The 20500-nt window shown below is 42.3% G+C and overlaps 1 pseudogene; it reads right to left on the reverse strand.

Annotated features, from left to right (window-relative positions):
- Positions 1-6587: 6587 nt before the first annotated feature.
- LOC125342779 lies at positions 6588-19154 on the reverse strand (annotated as a pseudogene).
- Between the last annotated feature and the right edge of the window lie 1346 nt (positions 19155-20500).

Genomic DNA, 20500 nt, shown 5'->3' on the forward strand with positions numbered 1-20500 from the left:
TAATCTTTGAAATGGTTAAAGGCAAACAGAAAGAATTTAAAGGAATGCTGTTAGGTAAAGCCCAGATCTCCCTTTTATGGGGTTATGTGAACCTCAAGGCTATTGTATATTCTGCATACTTTTCCAGTGTCCATGAGGTGAACATTTTCTCACACAGGTGTTTACAATGATTCCTTTCCCCAAACATGCCTAAGTAGTAGGCTAACAAATGATTGAACGAAACCTCCACAGGAGGAAGCAAAATAGGCCTTTCAACCCCTTAAAGTTAGTCCTGGGGTACTTTCTCACAGTGTTAGCATACCAGTAAGAAACATGCAATATGTTTTCTGTTGATTGAGAATACCTGAATCAACATTTACAAACAAATTTTTCTTTTTGTACTTTGGTGCTGATTTTGTGGCGTGAACTCAAGTCTGGGCACTGTCAGTGAGCAGTTTTCCTCAAGTTGGCACTCTCCCACCTGAGGCACAGCTCCACCTGAGCTTAGTAATAGTTAATTGAGATAGGAGTCTCTCGGAATTTTGTGCTACGTTGGGCTTTAAACTAAAGTGTAATCTTGGATCTGAGGATGTCAGCTTCTGAGTGGATAGCTGAATTACTGGCAAGAGCCACCAGTACCCAACCATGCTGTTTTGCTGATGCGATGAAGGCAAATCTCTCAAGTATTACTGTTTGGACTATCTTCAAACCATGATATTCAGATCTCAGCCACCTTAAAATCTATTATTACAGGAGTAAGTTGTTGGCATCCAATCAGGAATACCTTTTTTTCCTCCGGCAGTCTTGGAGCTTGAACTCAGGGCCTGGAAGCTGCCCCTGAGCTTCTTTTCCTCAAGGCTAGCACTCTGCCACTTGAGTCACAGTGCCACTTCCAGCTTTTTCAGTTTATATGATAGTGAGAAATCCAGCCCAGGACTTCATGCATGCTACCACTAAGCCACATTCCCAGCCTTCAATCAGGCATACATTTTAAAGGTGAATTTTGATTACTCATTTGTCCTTAATGGCATTACAATTAAAGCCCAAACACCTCTGTAGTTGCTATCGACCACTCTACCACATCTTCAGAGAAAGGCAGTTGATGACCATGTAGAGCATATGGAGAAAACATTCCCACTTTCACCTCAAGTTGAAGACCTTCGGAAAAATTCCAAATGTTAACAATGTCATATTCTGCCTCCAAATTTCTTTTCTCATCCAAAATCACTCGATCACCAGTGGGATTGTGAAATTGGGTGTTCTTCAGATAAGGGTGCAGCTAAAAGAGGCACATCATCTTATGGTGAAGTATCTTCCAGAGTTAAGACTGAAAACTTTATCTAAGAAAGCTCAACGTCTCATTAAATCTCTTATTTATAATTAAAGAATAGAATAGGCATCTAATAAAGTATCCCAGAAGGAAATCTCTGTAGGAATAAAAATAATCTTTCTGGGTCCTGGTTGCTCAGAAAGGAGTGAAAAGGCCTAATGTGAGCAGAAACTAATTCTACATATAATCATGAATGAAGCAATTCTCAATTGCCAAAGCAACAGTTTGCCAAAGCCACTAATTTTATGAATGACTCTAGTTTGGGCTTGTTATATTTTTAATACCATAGTAGAATGGAACTTGGTCATTTATGAAAATTCTGGGTAATTCTGTTCACCCAGATCTGCTTTACCATTACATAACAAACTCATAGGTTAAAAATGAAGTTACAGTTTTCAAAGCATCAGTGATATATGTGGAAGTGATTTGTAACTGAAAATCTTTGCAGAACATGGAATTCATTTCATCCTTGTTACTGTGCTGCTTTGTTTTAGAGTGCTTACTGGAACTGAAAAATAAATTTAGGCAGTGAGGGAATGGAAAATATCAAGCTGAGATGTCAGGACCAGAGAAATTAAGCTTGAAATATTTTCATCGCTTGTTTTTACCTCGGTAAACATTGTTTCATAAATGACATGAGAGCTATAGGCTTCTCATTTCAGAGTTGAGTTTAAAGCTATGTTCATAAGTAAATTACTTATTCTCCTCTATTTCATTCATGCACTTTTATAAAAAAAAAACTGTATATAAGAAAGTAGCCAGTTCTTCATGGAGATCTTTTACAACACAGGGGTAGATTTTGACAATCATTGATGAATTTCTTTAGTAGAAAATCAATATAAGAGGACAGATTTTGGTTCCAAGTGTACAATGCACTTTATGGATGTGTCACAATAAAACTCATTCTTAATATAAATTGTATTAATTCAAGAATGAAAACATTTTTAAATCCCCAAAACATAGTTTTGGTGAAGTTAACATAAAAATTGCAGATACCGCAAGAAATTAAAGCTACCTGGGCTAGTGCCTCATATTTCAAATCCTATCTTGTCATGAGGCTGAATTCCTAGGGTCTTGAGTCAAAGGCAGTTGTGAAAGAAAAGTGCATGACACTCGTATCTGCACTTATCCAACATAAAGCCCTAAGTGAGGTGTGGCTCAAGTGGTAAACCATCAGCCTTGAGGAAAAAAGACCAACCAAGAGGTGAAAGCTAGCCAAACACTGGTGGCTCATACCTGTAATCCTAGCTCCTTCAGAAAGATGAATATGAACAGGAGAAATTTCAGATATGAGAGAGAAAAAATGATGTCAGACATCATAAAATGGCAATAAATAGAGTGGATGACTATTACCAAAGTCTGTGCTATGTGGGGCGAAACTGAAATACGAACCCGAGGGTTGGCACAAGTACCATATTGTGTAAATGTGGAGAAACATTGTAGGAATATCAGCGGATGATGAGTTGAGCCAAATCTCTCACCTACTGATGATATCTGATTGCATTGGCTGTGTATCGACATGCTAACCCTCATGGATATATATTGCTATCTGTCATCAAGACTGTCCATAAAATTTTACCAACCCCAGACAATACTGCTTTTTATATCTCTGGGTCATTAAGAATTGCCACCAGCACAACAATGTTCATCGCAGCACAATTTGTCATAGCGAGAATCTGGAACCAACCCAGATGCCCCTCCATAGATGAATGGATCAGGAAAATGTGGTACATATACACAATGGAATTTTATGCCTCTATCAGAAAGAATGACATTGTTCCATTTGTATGGAAATGGAAGGACTTGGAAAAAGTTATACTAAGTGAAGTGAGCCAGACCCAAAGAAACATGGACTCTATGGCCTCCCTTATCGGGAATAATTAGTACTGGCTTAGGCAAGCCATAGCAGAGCATCACAAGGCCCATTAGCTTATGAACACATAAGATGATGCTAAGTGAAATGAACTCCATGTTATGGAAACAATTGATATATCACAGTTGTAACTACTTTCAACGTCCTATGTGTATGTGTAGTTTCTATTATTGATGATGTTCTTGTATCACCTTCCTATGGTTGTACCTACACTATCTCTATAATCGTATCTGAGTATATTGGAAACCGTGTTTATTGGTATTGGAAATAGGAAATTCAAAGGGAATACCAAATTTGAGAGACACAGGGTAAAGAAAGAGAAATAACTACAAAAGCAATACTTGCAAAAAAAAAAAAAGAAGTTTGCTTACAACCATTCATAAAAAGAAAATTGTGTTCCAGTTCTTTCCCTGCTGAATTCACTCCAGATTCCTCATCAAGTGTGCACAAGACACATGTCCCCCCAAGCACACAGAAACTCCTGGGGCTCCAGACCTAGGATTGAAGTGAAAAGCTAAAGAATAAACACCCTGTCTCTTGCAGCCGCAGTGAACTTTGGAGTTTAGGTTGCTGGAGAATGCCCTTCTGTCCCAGATATTATTCTGATGCTGAGAAGAGATTCCAAGAGGGAGGTGCTTGACTATGCACACAGAGCAGAAAGTTCTGGAAAATCCTCTGTCACCACCCAGGAACCAGTTGATGCCAAGCTATAGAATTGGCATTTTTTGTGGTGATGACAGAATTTGGTACAGAACTGGACCTCGTGGGTCCACATGTCTCTCATGTATCTCAATGCCTGGGCCAAGACAGCCCAAACGTGGGCAAATCTCACAAGAGCAACGTTCTATATTACCCCAGCTTGAGGTAGGTAGATCTCCAGAGGGGTAGGATAGAGCCCTTATCTCAAATGACCCATCCTGGCTTGCGGCTAATGAGATTCTTCAGCACAGCCCTGAGAGCAGATTGCCCAGAAATTGAAGAAGCTGAGCTGTGAGCACTCCCTCAGAGAGGGTAGGATGGCTAGAGATGGGCATCAGTGATGGCACAGTCCTCTAAGGCCAGTGTTTCCAGAGTGGCAGAAACTCGCAGCAGCAGGGCTTGCAGCGTCTCAGGACTGAAGTGGTCCATGGGCAAACTCCTCAGCTGCAGGTGCTGGAGCTGCTGGGTGAAGGTACACCAGGACAGAAGCTTCAGATCAGTTTCTGTCATTGCACAGGAACACAGAGACAAATTGTTCAGAGGGTTCAAACTGCTGAGCGTGGTGGCCAGGTTTCCATCAAACAAGATGACATTCTCCACATGAAGTGCCTGCACATGCTGTAACTGCCCTACTTGTGCCTCCAATTGGCCATCATGCCAGAATTGCATGGGACCCAAATTGTACTAGTCAGCACCCATCTTGGAGAAGTGGAGGATACACAGGTTCTTCATCTGGCCCAGGTACGGTGTAAATGTTTTTATGGTTTCTTGACGCCAGAATTTGTTCACCACCAGTTGCTGGATGGAGTCTAGATTCACCACAAGCAGCAACTTCTGAATTTCAGAGATAGAACCAGAAAGAATGTGCAGCTTCCTTGAGCACAGCTTAACTTGTTGTTTCCTCTCCTGGGCCCACTGGAGCAGGAAGGCTTGGGGATCATCCTGGGTGCCATCTTTGATGGTAAGGTCCAGGATTATCCTCAATGGGTGCTCTTCAGTCGTCCCTGAACAGTGACTCCCTGTTGACATGCCAGTCATATTGTCTAGATAGGATGTTTGGACCATGGAGGTATATCCTCGTGTCCAGAAATCTGGGTACTCATTCCACAAGTTGAACACTTGTATATTCCACCTACTGGGGCGCTCCTTCTAGGAAAGAAGCAGATTGACCCCATCCAAATAGCCTTGAAGGTTTCCAGGTCTGGTGACTGTGCCAGGTCTCCCAGGGGGAGGCAGAGGAAAGGCCAGGTCTGCACCATAGCCTGCAGCACCTCTCTGTGGCCCCCAATTTAGTCCTCCATAAACTGCGAAGGGAACAGCATCACAGGAAGATCCTTCAAGGCAGAGATGGCCAGGGCCTGGTTTCTGAGCAGACTGCATGGCCAGACACTGGAGCGAGGGTGGGGTCCTGGTGCTCATCTTGGTGGATGAGATGTGGATCAGGTGGGCCAGTCACTGACTGCAGGCTCCAGGACTCTGCTGCTGTTCTCTGATCCCTGGGCATCTGTATATGCCATCCTCTGGCCCCCGCCATTGGATATGAACCAATCAGAGAGCAGTTTCTGATGGGATTTCTGAGCCACACCAATTACCTCCTGAGTTGGGTGTGGCTCTAGAGATGATTTCAAGCACTGGTTTGAACCAAAAGTAATGTGATTCAAGGTGAGACGCACACAGCCCAGCTTGTCTTTGAAACATAAAACACAGTACACCAAAAAGACTTCTTAGTCTTATATCTTAATCCCTTCAGATATTCCCACAGATGTTCCACAGCTCTGAGTCTGCAACAGATCCAAGAAGTGCATGCAGCCCAACCTTATAGCATCCACAGATTCTGTTTCTCTATTTGTTTCCTTTCCTTCCTTCCTTCCTTCCTTCCTTCCTTCCTTCCTTCCTTCCTTCCTTCCTTCCTTCCTTCCTTCCTTCCTTCTTTCCTTCTTTCCTTCCCTCTCTCCCTCCTTCATTCCTCCATCTTTTCTTCCATTCCTTCCTGCTACCTCTCTACCTTCATTTCTTCCTTCATGTTTTTTGTATGTTGTACTGAAAAATGATATCATTCTCCTCAAGCTTCCCCTTTCTTTTTATTTTCGATGGTTTATTACAGTAAATTATAGACCATTAGGGATTGTCCCCAACTTTGAGGTTTGCTTATAACCCTTAAGAAAAACAAGATAATACTTCAGTTCTTTCCAGGCTAAATTCAGTTTATATTCCTGATGGTGTGTGTGCAGGACACATGTACCCTCAAGGCATTCAGAAATTCCTGAGTCTCCTATGATTGAACTGAAAAGTCTAGCTCCAGCCTTCCTGTATCTTACATTCACACTGAACTTTGGAGTTTAGGTCCCCTGTAGACTGTACGTCTGTCCATGGATTCATTTCTGATGCTGAGAAGAGCTTTCTGAAGAGAGAAACCCAAACACACAGGCAGAGCAGAAAGGCTAGGAAGATCCTCCTTTGTAAATAGCCAGGAGCCATCGGGATCCAGGCTGTAGAATTGACATTTGTTCCTCAAATGACTGAAATGGGTACAGATCTGGACCTTCTGTTTTGTCTCCATACCTCCCAATGGCTGTGTCAAGGTTGCCCAAATCTGAGTGAATCTCCCAGGGTCCATGCTTTCCTGTCACCAACTTTGAGGGCAGTAGCTTTCCACAGGGGCAAGATAGAGTCCTCGTCTCAAATGGCCCAGCCTGGCCCTGTGGCTCAGGAGGTTCTGCAGGGCAGACATGGTGATGTGGTTTCCATAGAACCCAAAGAAGAGGAGCTTCGAGCTTGGCTCAGGGTAGGCAGGATGAATGCGAGCTCCGAATCAGTGATACAACAAGACTCCAGGGCCATGGTCTCCAAGGTGGGGGCTACATGCCCCAACTGGGCTACCAGAGGCTCACGACTCAAAATGTCCATGAACAAATTCCTCGGACACAGGTGCTTCAGCTGCCTGGTGTAGGGACAATGGAACAGAAACCAAAGGTGGTATTCCATCATCACACAATGACTCAGAGACAAGGCCTTCAAACGTGGCAGGCTCCTGACGATGGTGGGCATGTTTTCATAACAGAAGATGATAGCTTGCACATGAATCTCCTGTAGGTGCTTCAGCTGCTCCAGATATACCTCCCATTTGGGGCTGAAAGTCTAGAAACCTGCACCCATCATGGGGAATTTGAGGATGTGAAGATATTTCATCCAACTCAGGTAAGGTGCCAATGTTTTCATGGACATTTTTGATGGTCAAGTCTAAGGTTGTGATCAAAGCTTGTCCTTCAGTCATCCCACAACAACAACTCAGTGTTGTCTTCTCATTCAGATTGTCTGAATAGGATATTTGGACCATGGAGGTATATCCTTGTGTCCAGAACTCTGGGTGGTCATTCCACAGGTTGAACACTTTTAGGGTCCACCAACTGGGGTGCTCCTCTGGGCAAGATGTGCATCGAGGGCATCCAGGACAGCCTTGACAGTTTCCAGACGTGGTGACTCTGCCAGGGCCCCCAGGGGGAGGCAGGGGAAGGGCCAGGCCTGTACCATGGCCTTCAGCATCTCTCTGACCCCCTGTATAGGCTTCCATAAAGAGGGAAGGGAACAGCAGCACTGGCAGATCGTCCACGGCAGAGATGGCCAGGGCCGGGTGGCTCAGCAGACTGTGTGTGGCAAGATGCTGGAGTGAGGGTGGGGTCTCCTCGGTCTTCTTGGTGGATGAGAGGTGGATCAGGTGTGCAGGGCTCTCTAGATCCCAGCAGGGCCAGGCACCGACTGCGGGCTTCAGGACTCTACTTTTGTTCTCTGATCCCTGGGCATCTTTATACCCTCAAGTCCCACCCTCCCTATCCCATCTCAATGAATCAGAGAGCAGCTTCTAATGCGATTTCTGAGCGACATCTGGCCTGCATAGACATGGTTTCACTCTCTGGATTAATTCAAACTGAGCTCCCAAGGCAAAAGTGATAGGATTAAGGGCTTGGTCCCAGCCTGCTCTTGGAACTGTACATTGAAGCAAAGAGAATTCCCACCCTTATCCCTCAAAACCTCCAGGCATTCCCATGATGCTCCACTGCCCTGGGCCTGTGAAGGAACGAAGTAGAGCATCCAGCCCAGCTCTATAGCATCCACAAGGCCTGCTGGACATTCCGTTTTTGTGTTTTTTCCCTTCAGCCCATAAGATTTTCCTTCCTTCGTTCCTTCGTTCCTTCGTTCCTTCGTTCCTTCCTTCCTTCTTTCCTTCCTTCCTTCTTTCCTTCCTTCCTTCCTTCCTTCCTTCCTTCCTTCCTTCCTTCCTTCCTTCCTTCCTTCCTTCCTTCCTTCCTTCCTTCCTTCTTTCTTTCCTTCCTTTCTTCATTTTCTTTGTTTCGTTTTCTTCCTATTGTATTTCTTCCCCTTTTCATTCCATACCTTTTTTTTCTTCCTTCTTCTGTCCTTTGTTCCTTCTTTCCTACTGTTTTGTCCTTTCTTTTCCTTCCTACTTAGTTCCCTACATGCTTGCCAGCCTTCATACCTTCCTTCTTTTCTGCCTTTCATGTTTCCTTCCTTTCATTTATTTCTTTTATTCCTTCTTTCTTTATTCCTGCCTTCATTTATTCCTTTCTCTTTCCTCTTCCTTCCTTTCTTCCCTCCCCCCCTCTCTCTCTGTTTGATTTTTAAAATAGACTTATGACTTAAGTAGTAGAGTGTGGTCACTGCCCACAAAAGTTCATGAATTGTACCCACGCCCTGAGTTCCATCCCCATGGATGGTTCAAAAATAAAATTTGAACAATGACACATTTCCAAAGACAAAAATATCTAGATAAAACGTTGGAGAAAATGTGTGTTTGTGTTGGTGCAGGGGAGGATTAATATCAAATAGGAAAGGACCTCCCACGAAAGCAAGAGAATTATTTATCTCCTACACATTTGAAGTTGAGATTCCTCCATAGTTTATGCAGTCATTGTTGAGATTTGATGAAAATGGCATGAGAATGTGGGTAATACTTCAATTGCTCTTCTATAAGAAATATTCACTATATTTGTACCCAGGTAAACCAAAAGAAAGAAGGCCAGAAAGAAAAGAAGAAAAGGAAGAAAGGAAAAGAAAGAGAGACAGAGAGATAGAGAGAGAAATGGGGCTTGAGAGAGAGGGAGGAAGGGAGAGAGGAAAAGACAGATTTGGAATACCCTGAAGCCTGTGGATGCTGTAAATTTGGGCTAGGTACTCTTTTCGGTTTTTGTCAGGGTCAGGGCAGTGGAATGTCTGTGAAAATTCTGAAGAGATTAAGGGATAAGAGTGGAAAGTCTTTTTGTGCACTGTACTTTGCATTTGAAAGAGAAGCTGGGCAGTGTGGTTGGAGTACCTAATATTATCACTTTGTACTGGAAGAACAGTTGGAATTAATCCGGGGAGTGACACCCTGTGTAGGCGTACTGGGTGTGGCTCTGTCTTTGGCAGCTTGTTTTGTCTCTCTGTCTATCTTGATCTGTCACTGTATCTCTGTCAGTCTGTCATCTCCTCTCTCTTTGTTTCTCCGTCACTCTGTCTCTCTGTGTCTGTCTCTATTTATTTCTCTCTCATCACTTTCATGGCAAGGATTTCAGCCAATGCATTTTGTTGGGGTTATTAATACCCAGATATAGTTCCCCCTTCTCCAAAATAGAAATTTGTCTTTCAGTAGTTTTATGTGGTCCACTTTCCTGCTGGTTGGTACCCAGCTGACTCTACTAGAGAAACTGATTTTTGTACACAGATTCCAATTTCATGTATTGAATTAAAACCAAAATGAACAAGCTCTTCGATTTTATTTGCTTAGCTCGTGAGGTGGCATTTCACTCATCCCTCTTCTGCTGTGAGGGAGGAATTACAGGGTTAGAATTAGTGGTTAATGTGGTAGGAAGTGAACAAAACATTCTAGAGTAGTTTTTGCAGCCTTAGATGGTCAGAAATATCCAAGTTTCTCCATCAGATTATAATTGGGTGCTGGGGAGTGTTTTTTAAGTGTGGACATTATGAACAGCAGTGACTTAGGCAGGCACTGAGGTCTGCACTAATGTTGTTTCAGGCTTTGCCCTCTTTGCTGAGCCAGAATTACATATCCCAGAGTTCCCTTGTTCAAAATGACCCCCAGCTCCATGGGACTAGGATGGTAGAACAGACATAGTATCTAAGAGGCTCTGACGGAACAGGTCACCAGGGACAATGTAGGTTACATCAGGTCTCCTGGCTTTCCTGGAGTGCAGTCTATAGCTGTCTGGCATGCTGGATTCTGTATGTGGGTCTGTGGTGTGTGCAGTGTCAGGGTGTAGGGCACCATCTTCTCTGTGAGGTCATCTCTTTTTAGAATTTGGAAGTAATGGAAGATCACTGCAGATTGCAGTTTTCCCTCCTGGGCTGTAGCTCCTCCATGCTCTCCTTTCTACCCAGTTTATGTATTATTTGTTCATTCATTTAATCTAATTTTTAACAATCTGCAAGTCCCACTGTGTGACAGTGATGTTTGCCCCCCTCTCCCCACCCCCAGGCGGGACAGAAGCCTTGAAATGCTCAAGTTGGGATCCCCCAAAAGACCACCAGAGACCAATACCAATGCAAGCAGCAAAAAGGGTATTTTTTCAGGCTACATCAGTCCTTCCTGGACTCAGTAAACATGACCCTAAGAGGCCCTGAGCCTAGGGCTTCCAGCTGTTTTATACATTCTTTGGGTAAGGCAGGGACTTAACATACATCATAGCATCTTTTATTTAGATACTGGAAAATACACCTGGGTGGGGGTGTTCTGGAAGTACTCCAAAACGTGTTTTCCTTCTATGCCGGTCAATCTTATGGGTCTTTATGGTTTCTCTGTGAATTTTCTTTTCCAGGTTATTTTATGGTTTTTACTGGGAAGCGAGGGGTGGGGGGTAGGGCTTACAGTAAGATCAGTCAGGTACAGAATGGGGTCTGAGTTAAATAAGGAGTTACTCTGGTCCTTCACTCTGGCTCTACATTGCTCCCCCTACTCTTAGGTACCTTGGCAGCCAATCATGGCTCCCTCATGTCCATTTCAATGGCTTTCATGTCATGGGGCTGGTATTGAGGTAAGGCATGGGCAAATAGTTAGGGCCCAGAGTAGTAGCACCAAAGGGCCTGTTAACACAGCTATCAGGATAGTTGCCCATGGTGACTAGGAGAACAGTGGCTGACACCAGTTCTCTCCTTTTGCTTTCTGTTATATTTTTATCAAATGCCAAGCTTTCCTAATGAATCCTGATTGATTGACATAAAAACACCACCCTTTTCCTAAAGCTATACATGAGGAGCAAATCCAAACTTCACCTACTTTTGCAAGACCATCTCAGTGGGGGAATCAACCAGTTACAGAGATTTACATGAGATCTTTCTGGTTTACATTTAGATGACATCACACAAGTCCCTTACCCCTGAAAATGCAGGTACATATAAACATACTTTCACATCAAAGCCCCAATTCTGACCCTATTTATATTTTAGCCAATTTGTTTACATACCAACTTTACTCATATGCTCTAATTTTAAAACATACTGATACCACTTGCTATATACTCAAAATTTAAGGAATATCTTCCTTTTTCTAATCTAAAGGGAATCAATTGTCTCCCCCAATTCTGTTTGGAAAGTCTTTCCTTATCCCCATTTGTGCCCTCTTCTACTTACTCAGATCATCAGCGATTTACTTGAACCTTCTGTGACAATTGACAATTTGAACAGTCTGTGACAATTGACAATCTTACTTTTCAAATCCCTTTCTTATCCAGAGGAAACCATTTTGTTTCCTCTATCCCTTTCTCCAAGGCTTTCTATACTAACTTTCTTCTTTACATTTCTTGGAGCTTCTTTGCAGCTAGAGTTTTAAACTGTCAACTACAACAAGGCAATTTACTGTGACTTCAACCACAGGTTGTTCGGGAAAACAAAGATGGGGCAAAGGTCAGTCTGATGGGACTTCTGCTCATAAGAAACCAGACCAGAACCAACTATCATGAGTTACAATTTTAGAGTGGATTTCTCCAGTTTCCAGTGCCTCTAAGTGCCTAAGGTTGGCCAGTGGCATCTGAAAGATTTACCCCAGTAGGTCTCCATGAAGATGCCACCAGCAGTTTAAATCTCTGTCCAGTTACCTTGGTACCTGGCACACCTGATGGCAGTTATGTCCCTCCCTTCTCTGAGGTCAAACCGTAATCCATCTGGACACACTCTAATACACTTGACACACCTCCTCCTCCAGGCATTGCCTGGAAGTGACTCTCCAGCCTGTCATACATGCTTTGGATTTTGCATCAGGCCATCAGTTCCATGGAATTGTCTACTTGAAAATCTCTTAAAATATCCATTTTTCGGGGCTGGGGATATGGCCTAGTGGCTAGAGAGCTCGCCTTGTATACATGAAGCCCTGGGTTCAATTCCCCAGCACCACATATACAGAAAACAGCCAGAAGTGGTGCTGTGGCTCAAGTGGCAGAGTGCTAGCCTTGAGCAAAAAGAAGCCAGGGACAGTGCTCAGGCCCTGAGTCCAAGGCCCAGGACTGGCAAAAAATAAAAATAAAAATATACATTGTTCTTAATAGAGCTAGTTAACTCCAGTCAACTCAAGAATGTCCTTCCAAAAAATTTAGTGTCAGCAGATCCACAGCACTTTACAGCAGAAATCAGCTGCATGTGATAGAGTCCCATCTGTTTGTTCCATGGTAGGGGTGCTCAGGGTGAAGATGTAGATTATTCCAGATGACTGTTAGGCTGTCCTTGATCCTCACTCAAATGGAATGGGCAGGGGCCATGGTGGTTTCCGGCAGCAGTGGCTCCCAGTGGCTCCAGTAGAATGTCACAGCTACTGCTGGGTTACCTGCAACTTTCTCCATAGACTGGTTAGAGAAGCTTAACCTCAGTTAACCTAAAGCATAACTTTAGTGAAATCTCCTAGTGTAGGCTGGCACATCACTGAATTTCAAGACAGCTTTAGGCAATGGCCTTTGGCCATAATTTTTCCAGGGCAATAACTTTCAGTAATCAAATATTTCTCATAAGGCTAGGATTATTATTAATTTTTAATGACTCTGGTTCCTTGATCTTGAAGGGGGAGCTGATGGGCAGAGATCATCCATCTTCAGTAACTTCTTCAGGCTGACTCAGGGGTATTGACCTTATGTAGCCAGGAACCTAAAGATCCTTAGCCTACTTTACCAAGGGGTTGTGAGGACTAGATGTTACTAGGAACTTTAATCCAAACTGGAGTAAATAGCTAACCTTTTAACAATTGCACACACTTCTTTTTGGGATATAACATGGTACTCTTTTAGCACTCTGGTTTGTAAAAGCATTATCCTCTCTGGATGGGGAAAGTGACGATGTAACGATGCCTAAACTACCTTTGCAGGCCTTAGATCTCAATAAGGACAAGATCTCAGATCCATGAACAGTCTTTCCTGTACAATTGTATCAGCATAAAATTCTCACTGCCAGTCAAGGCTTTGAGGAGATGCAGGGGGTTGGGATTTTAAACTATCCCCCATTACCAAACTTAGCTTGACTACCCACTACCAAAGATGAATGGAAGTTCTGGTCCAGTTACAAAGTAGATAGACATGGGCAATAAGTGGCATGCTTATGAACTATTCTTCTGGGTCCTCCCAGCTCTGATTAACTTTTGAAACGCCAAACACAAGTAACTCTAGGATCTGACACCATCTCTGCCATCCAAGCAATGGCTTACCGCCTCTGGGTGCTCCATAACTTTTGTACCTGGAGTGACTTGGTGATGCTGGTATTAATACACCTTTAGCATTTTTCATAGCCCATCCCTGGACTTGGACTCAGGGCCTGAGTGCTGCCCCTCCGCTTTCCAGCTCAAGGCTAGCACTCTCACAGTTTGAGCTCCCTATTAAGAAAGCAAACATCGAAGATCAAGCTTAAAGCCAGCCCAGGCAGAAACGTTCTACTTAGAAAAAGCTAGAAGTGGTGCTGCTTCTCAAGCGGTAGAGAACTAGGATTGAACAAGAGAAGCTCAGGGACATTACTCAGGCTCAAAGTGCCAGCTTTATAACTGGAACACACAAACACACACACATACATACACACAAACACATCTAAAGAGAGGCTGCAATTTACCATGTTACCATGTGTGTGCAAGGCATCTTGATCCTTGTCACCACTTTGATCTCTCATCCACAGCTCTCCCAACCCACACTCTCATGTGTGCTAGTTTCATTTACACATGTAGGCATCGAATATTGAAAATCCATTTGCTCACCCTCCATCTGTCCATTCATTTACCCTGATTCCCCTTGACCTCTTTCCTCTCCCCCACATCACAAGTCCTGGTATTCTCTGTGAGTGAGTGTGTGTGTGTGTGTGTGTGTGTGTGTGTGTGTGTGTGTGTGTGTGTGCCTGTCTTGGGGCTGGAACACAAGGCCTGTGCATTATTATTAAGAAACTATATTTAAGGCCAGTATTCTACCACTTGAGATACAGCACCACTTCCAGCTTTTTGGAGGGGGATTATTGATCATTGAGTCTCAGAGTCTTTTCCTGCTGGGGCTGGCTTTGAATTGTGGTCCTCAAATTGCAGTCAACCAACTGATCAGCAAGGATTTGAGGAGTGACAGTGTGCCAAGGGCTGATATTCTTTGTTTTTCTTCAATATCTCTGAACCATCAGGAAACTGGAACTAAGTGCATAGTAACTAGGAGGAACCCAAAATATATGAAATGAAATACCAATTGACCTGACTCTAGCTACAACTTCTGACTGTGTCATGATTAGAAAAATGAATAATAGTTGCTTATTTGTTGAAATGATTCCAACTGTGTAAACTAATATCTAATGGCAAAGGTAAGATGCTCAAACAAATATGTAAGTATCTTCTTAGGAGGGCTTAATATGCCCAGGGCATTTTCTGTCCCTAAAGCCATACACACAATTTATATCAGGCTGTATCAAGATGATGTAGCACTTGGGGAGAAAGATGCAGCCCAGGAGCCCTGCACTGGAGGCCAAGATGGAGAAGACCTCCACAGCCACCATGACCTTACCCTTGGCACTGTGGTAGACAGGCAGGAAGGTGAGCCACACACTGCAGAACACCAGCATGCTGAAGGTCAGGAACTTGGCTTCATTGAAGGTGTCAGGCAGGTTCCTGGCCAGGAAAGCCACAGTGAAGCTGGCCAGGGCCAGGGAGCCCAGGTATCCCAAGACACAGTAGAAGGCAGTGAGGGAGCCCTTGTTACACAGGATGATGAGGTGGCCATGTTCAGAGTGTGTGTCTGAGTCGATGAAGGGAGGAGTGGTTCCCCGCCAGATTCCACAGAGAGTCACCTGGATCAGGGCGCAGATGGGAATGATGAAGTTAGGAGCCCCTGACACCAGCAGCCACCTCATCCTTCTCCCTGGAGAAGTGACCTTGAAGGCCAGAACCACAGTTACAGTTTTGGCCAAAACAGCAGAAACAGCGACAGTGAATGCAACTCCAAATGTAGTTTGCTTTAGAATGCAAGTGACTGGGTTGGGATAGCCAATAAAGAGCAAGGAACAGAGGAAACAGAAGATAAGGGAGAGGGGCAGGATGTAGCTGAGAGCCTGGTTATTTGCTTTGACAATGGGGGTGTTGTGATGTTTCACAAAGACCCCAAGAACAGCTGCTGTGAGTGTAGATAAACCAAGAGCCATGCAGGCCAAGGCCATCCCCACGGGCTTCCCATAAGCCAAGAGGCTTGCAGCTCTTAGGAGGCACTGGTTTCTCTCTGTGTTGGCATACTGGTGATCTGGGCACCTCACACACTGCTCCATTTCTTGTATGGAAGACAAATAACCATTAGTTCCTTTCCAGTGCATAAAATTAAATTATGAAATTCCTACCTAGAAAAAATTCTGACATATTGATAATTACTAGCATCAACTGCATATGAGCAAGTATTAATAGACATGCTTAGTGTTATTGTTATAATTTGATCGTGTTCCTATACTTGGCTCCAAATTCTAGTTGACACTATTAATTTACAATTAGAATCATTCATTTTCTTCTTTGCCATTCCTAATGTTCTAACAATAATTCAGACATCTCTTCATTCTTCCATAATATTTTTCAGCCTTTTTTGTACACAACTCAATGTCCGTATTTAAAATGAAGACTGAAAGATGTTGCATTTTTTCAGTCTCTGTGTCATATTGATAGGAGCACTGTGGTCCTTCCTTGTAATTGTGTTATTTGCTTCTCCTACTCACCTGTGAAACACTAGAGAAGAGAGAATACAATCATTCTTTGAAACTATACAGTCAGGCCATGCACAAGAGTTGAACAAAACGAGAGCATTTTCTCTGCTTTAATCACAGTTCTGGACAACTAGGAAATAAAGAACTGTGTTTTCTTTATAATGTAAAAAAATTTTGCGAAACATAGAGGCCACATCCTTTAAAGGATTTTGTACTTCATATGATAGAAAATATATTATCATTACTGAGTATTTAAATAAACATACATATATTTTACTAGAAAAAGTTAATCCTATACACAATTCAGAGCCCTTGAATTTTTTTCTTTCAAGAAGCTGTATCATCCACTGTTGTAATTAAACTACTAAGTGAATGATGGAAGACTTTGACTGCAATTCCAATACATAACATTGGTAGTCCTTTTCATGGTTTGTGGGGCACTAGGAGAGAACCTGTATTTCTCCCTCTGTTGTGAACTTACCTGTCCCATTAGCCATCTCATTCTCTGAGCAAGGGGTACAATCAAAGCAACAGGCAGCCTTTCCCTCCTGAAGGGATTTCCTGAATCCAGGACCACAACTCTCACTGCAGACAGAATGAACAGGCTGAGGAACATAAGATATGTGTCAGAAACTGTTTAGGCTTTTCCTAACATTCTGAAAGTTTCCTTATTTAGACTACTTTGATTCCTTAAAATAGTATATTAGTACACAAAATCCAGTCAGTGAATTGAATTCTGCTCTGGATTCCACATCCTGTCACCACAAAAGCTTTATGTGCTACCTCAATCAATTATTCCTCTCATGAAAGAGATCTAAGTGGCAGCTCAACTAAACATTAAATGTAACCACCAGCAAAGGGAACTAAGAAAACCTTTCAAATACATAAAGCAATTCTTTGGTTCTTCATTGGTGTTAGAACCCTGCTAAGAAAATTGCAATTTGTATTTTAAGACAATATTCATAATTCACATTTAGAAACAAACTGAATTTTTCTTGCAGGGTGCTGATCCTGGAGCTTGAACTCAGTGTCAAAGCGATGTCCTTGAGCTATTTTTATTTTCAAGATAAATGATCGGCCAATTGATCCAAAGCTCTAGCTTAGTTTTGAGGTGTTTTAGTGACATAGATTCTCACAGATTCTTTTGCCTGGTGGGGCTCTAAAATGAGCTATAATCTGAGATATGAGGTTGTCAGCCATTCAAGTAGAGAGGATTAGAAGCAGAAGCCAGCACCCAGGACTTGTTTTGTGGTGGTTACCTGAAGATAAGAGTCTCAGAGTTATTCCTGCTAGGCCTGAATTCAAACCATGACATTCAGAATTGTATAGCTACTATTACAGGAGTCAGTGCTGGCATTCAATCAGTTATACATTTGACTTACTTATATGCTTTTAAAATCATTATAATTAAATAAAAACTAACCCCTGTAGTTCCTACGGCCCACTCTACCAAATCTTCAGATAAAGATAGTTGATGATCATGTAGAGCAAATAGAGAAAACTTCCATTTTCACCTTAAGATCAAGACCTTGTGGAAAATTCCAAATGTTCACAATGTCATACTCTGCCTCCGATTTTCTTTTGTCATCTAAAATCACCTGATATCCAGAAGCATTCTGAAATTGGGTGTTCTTCAGAAAAGGGTGCAGCTAGAAGAGACACATAATCTTATGTTGAAGCATATCCCAGTGGTTAGAGAAAAAAGCTCAATTAAGAGAAGCTCCTGAGAGGGTTGGGGCTCTCGATTCAGACCCGCTGCATCAGTGAAGAGCGTGAGCCCAGGCTTGAGCTTGCAATAAAGACTTTCATGTGATTAAAAAAAAAAAGAAAAATGAAAAGAATTAGAATAGCTCCTCAATGTCTTTAGTCCCTGATTCAGAATTCAAGAAAAGCACAGACACCTGATTAAGCACTCCAGCAGAAAATCTTTGGAGGACTAAGAATAATTTTCCTGAAAGCTGACCACACAGCAAAGTGCTAGAAGGCCTCTTTTCAAGAGAAACCTATTTCATTTAAATATCTATAACTGAAGCAATTCTCAGGTAGCTAGAGTTTTCCACAACAACTATTTCTACGGGTGTCAATAGTTACAGCTTGGGCTTGTTCAAGTTTTAATACCTTAAGGAGAATGAATCTAAATTACTTACGAAAAATATAGATACTCTTGCTCAGCAGGTCATCCTTAGAAACTCATAGGGAAAAGGTGATTATACTCTTTTTACACCATTACCTATGTGTATGTTGAGGTTACTAGATACTAGAATAAAGTAGATGCATGGAATTGATTTCTTTCTTGCTACCGGCCTGTTTTCCATAAAAGCATATGAGCACATGACTAGAAAATCTCACAGAAATTTATAGAAATTTAATTTCTTTAGTTTGGGGAACATAAGTAAAATATTTAATTTCATGTGGTAAGAAAGTCCTCTAGGAATTTACTTTGCTTATTGTGCATGCCATTTGAAACAGAAGGCCCTACCTGTGCAGGGGAAGGCACTGTCTCTTTCCTGTTTTCTATTGTTTGTACTTCTGTTTGATATAGCAGCATCTCATGGAGAGCCTGGGCCACAGCATACACAGCGTTGTATATATTGTAACTGTCTCCAGACATAGTCATGTCAAAAGTGTGCCCAGGCAACCAATCCAAGGAGGCCTCATGAAGACAGTTCTCCCATGTTACACAGTCGGACTCAAAATCTGAGCAATTAAAAGAGAGAAACCACAGCCGAGCAAGGAAAAAGTCTTCAGGGTATTTGGAAGGGTTCACTGTCTTGACAAAATCTGTGAATCCAGAAACATCTGGGTGATGGTGTGAAAAAGCAAGAGGGACATGGAATGAACCTTGCATGAAATATCTCCTCTTCATGGGTAACTCCCACTGCGAGCTCAGGATACAAACTTTACTTTTATTAAATACTGCTCAATAAACTCCATGAAATCTACTGAGTATTCCTTATCACCATATATGATGAGGACATTTGGTGAAGATTTGTTAATCTGGTTATACCGTCCCATGGTTTCGAATGATAGGCCATAGTTTGGGAGTGCAACGTCGAAGGCTACACAAACTTTGTTCTTGTCCATCTCTTATTTCAGTAGATGAAGTATCCACAAGCCATTCTCATCTAGAAAGGTTAACAGTCCCACCCAGTTCCATCTGAAGTAAAGCAGTAAGGAGACCATGGCAGTGGCTATCGACGTGTCCTTTGAGGCCATCTAATAGAGAGCAGGGAACTTCCTGTGGTCATTCAGGGCCTGATCAAAAGGCCCAATGGTGAGCTAAAAGGCATGAAAATTGGATGCTCCATGAATGAGAAGATTTCTATCCATCACAATCTCACCCATGATGTATATTAAATAACCTGTCAAACTAGGTGGCAGGATTTTCTTTTACTTTTTGAAATAACATTAAAAATTTTAATATGTGTGCAACATGTCAACTTGTTATTAAATTGTCTCTTTGTCTTTGTCACTACTTCCAATAAATCCTCCTTTAACCAGGACAAAAGAGCTCAAATACGAGATCAGGGAATTTTATTTCTATTATCTAACAAAACAATAGGGATTCATCCAAATCTGAGGACCTCATCTTGGAGAGAGGAGCCTCCAACATTGGGGATGAGGAGAGAATTCTAAGCTAGCTTTATATTGAAATGCCAGTTCTAAGGCCACCATTGTAAAATGCAATGATCACTACGTTCTTCCTAATATAGTTAGATTGAGAAACTGGAAAGCAAAAATACAGGGGAGTAAAACTGGCCAACGTAACTTTCTATCTGTCATGTCTGTCACTATAAAGGTGTGTGTGTGTGTGTGTGTGTGTGTGTGTGTGTGTAAACACATATATTCTTATGAAATTAAAAAATGCTGTTTTAAAAAAATAGAGAAAGTATGGAAATCCAACTGATAGGATAAAGTGATTAAAAAGAAGTGTTTGTATATGTGAAATTTCATATTGGAAGCCTATCATGTCTTCTAAGGATGAGAAAATAGTGAACTTGAAGAAAGTCTCATTGAACGTACATATATGAAGGACTTAATCTGAATGCAAGTATGAAGATATGTTGATAAACTTTTGTCAGAAGTTTAAAACAGTATTACAAAAATCAAATAATACCATTTGGAGGGTTCAGTTTTGCTGATGAAAGGATTAGGAGGCCAGGGGAGAGGAAACAGGGACATTCATCTAGCGTGCATCTAGAGTTCCCTCAGTTATTTAAAATCCTGAGAACAAAACAGGACATGGAAATAAGATGAGGTGTTACTTACGGCTTGTCTTCATACTTGGAAGCATCGCTGTTACTGTGATCTGTTCCCAAAGTGTAGAGAGGGAAAAACCCAACAATCCTCATATCTCCATCTTTGTGTGCTCACTGCTTCATGGTGGAAAAGCAGCTGCTACCTGTCAAGGAATTGACAGGGAGGAGAAA

This window comes from Perognathus longimembris, chromosome 27 (assembly GCF_023159225.1).
Source record: "Perognathus longimembris pacificus isolate PPM17 chromosome 27, ASM2315922v1, whole genome shotgun sequence".
Classification (NCBI taxonomy): Eukaryota; Metazoa; Chordata; class Mammalia; order Rodentia; family Heteromyidae; genus Perognathus; species Perognathus longimembris.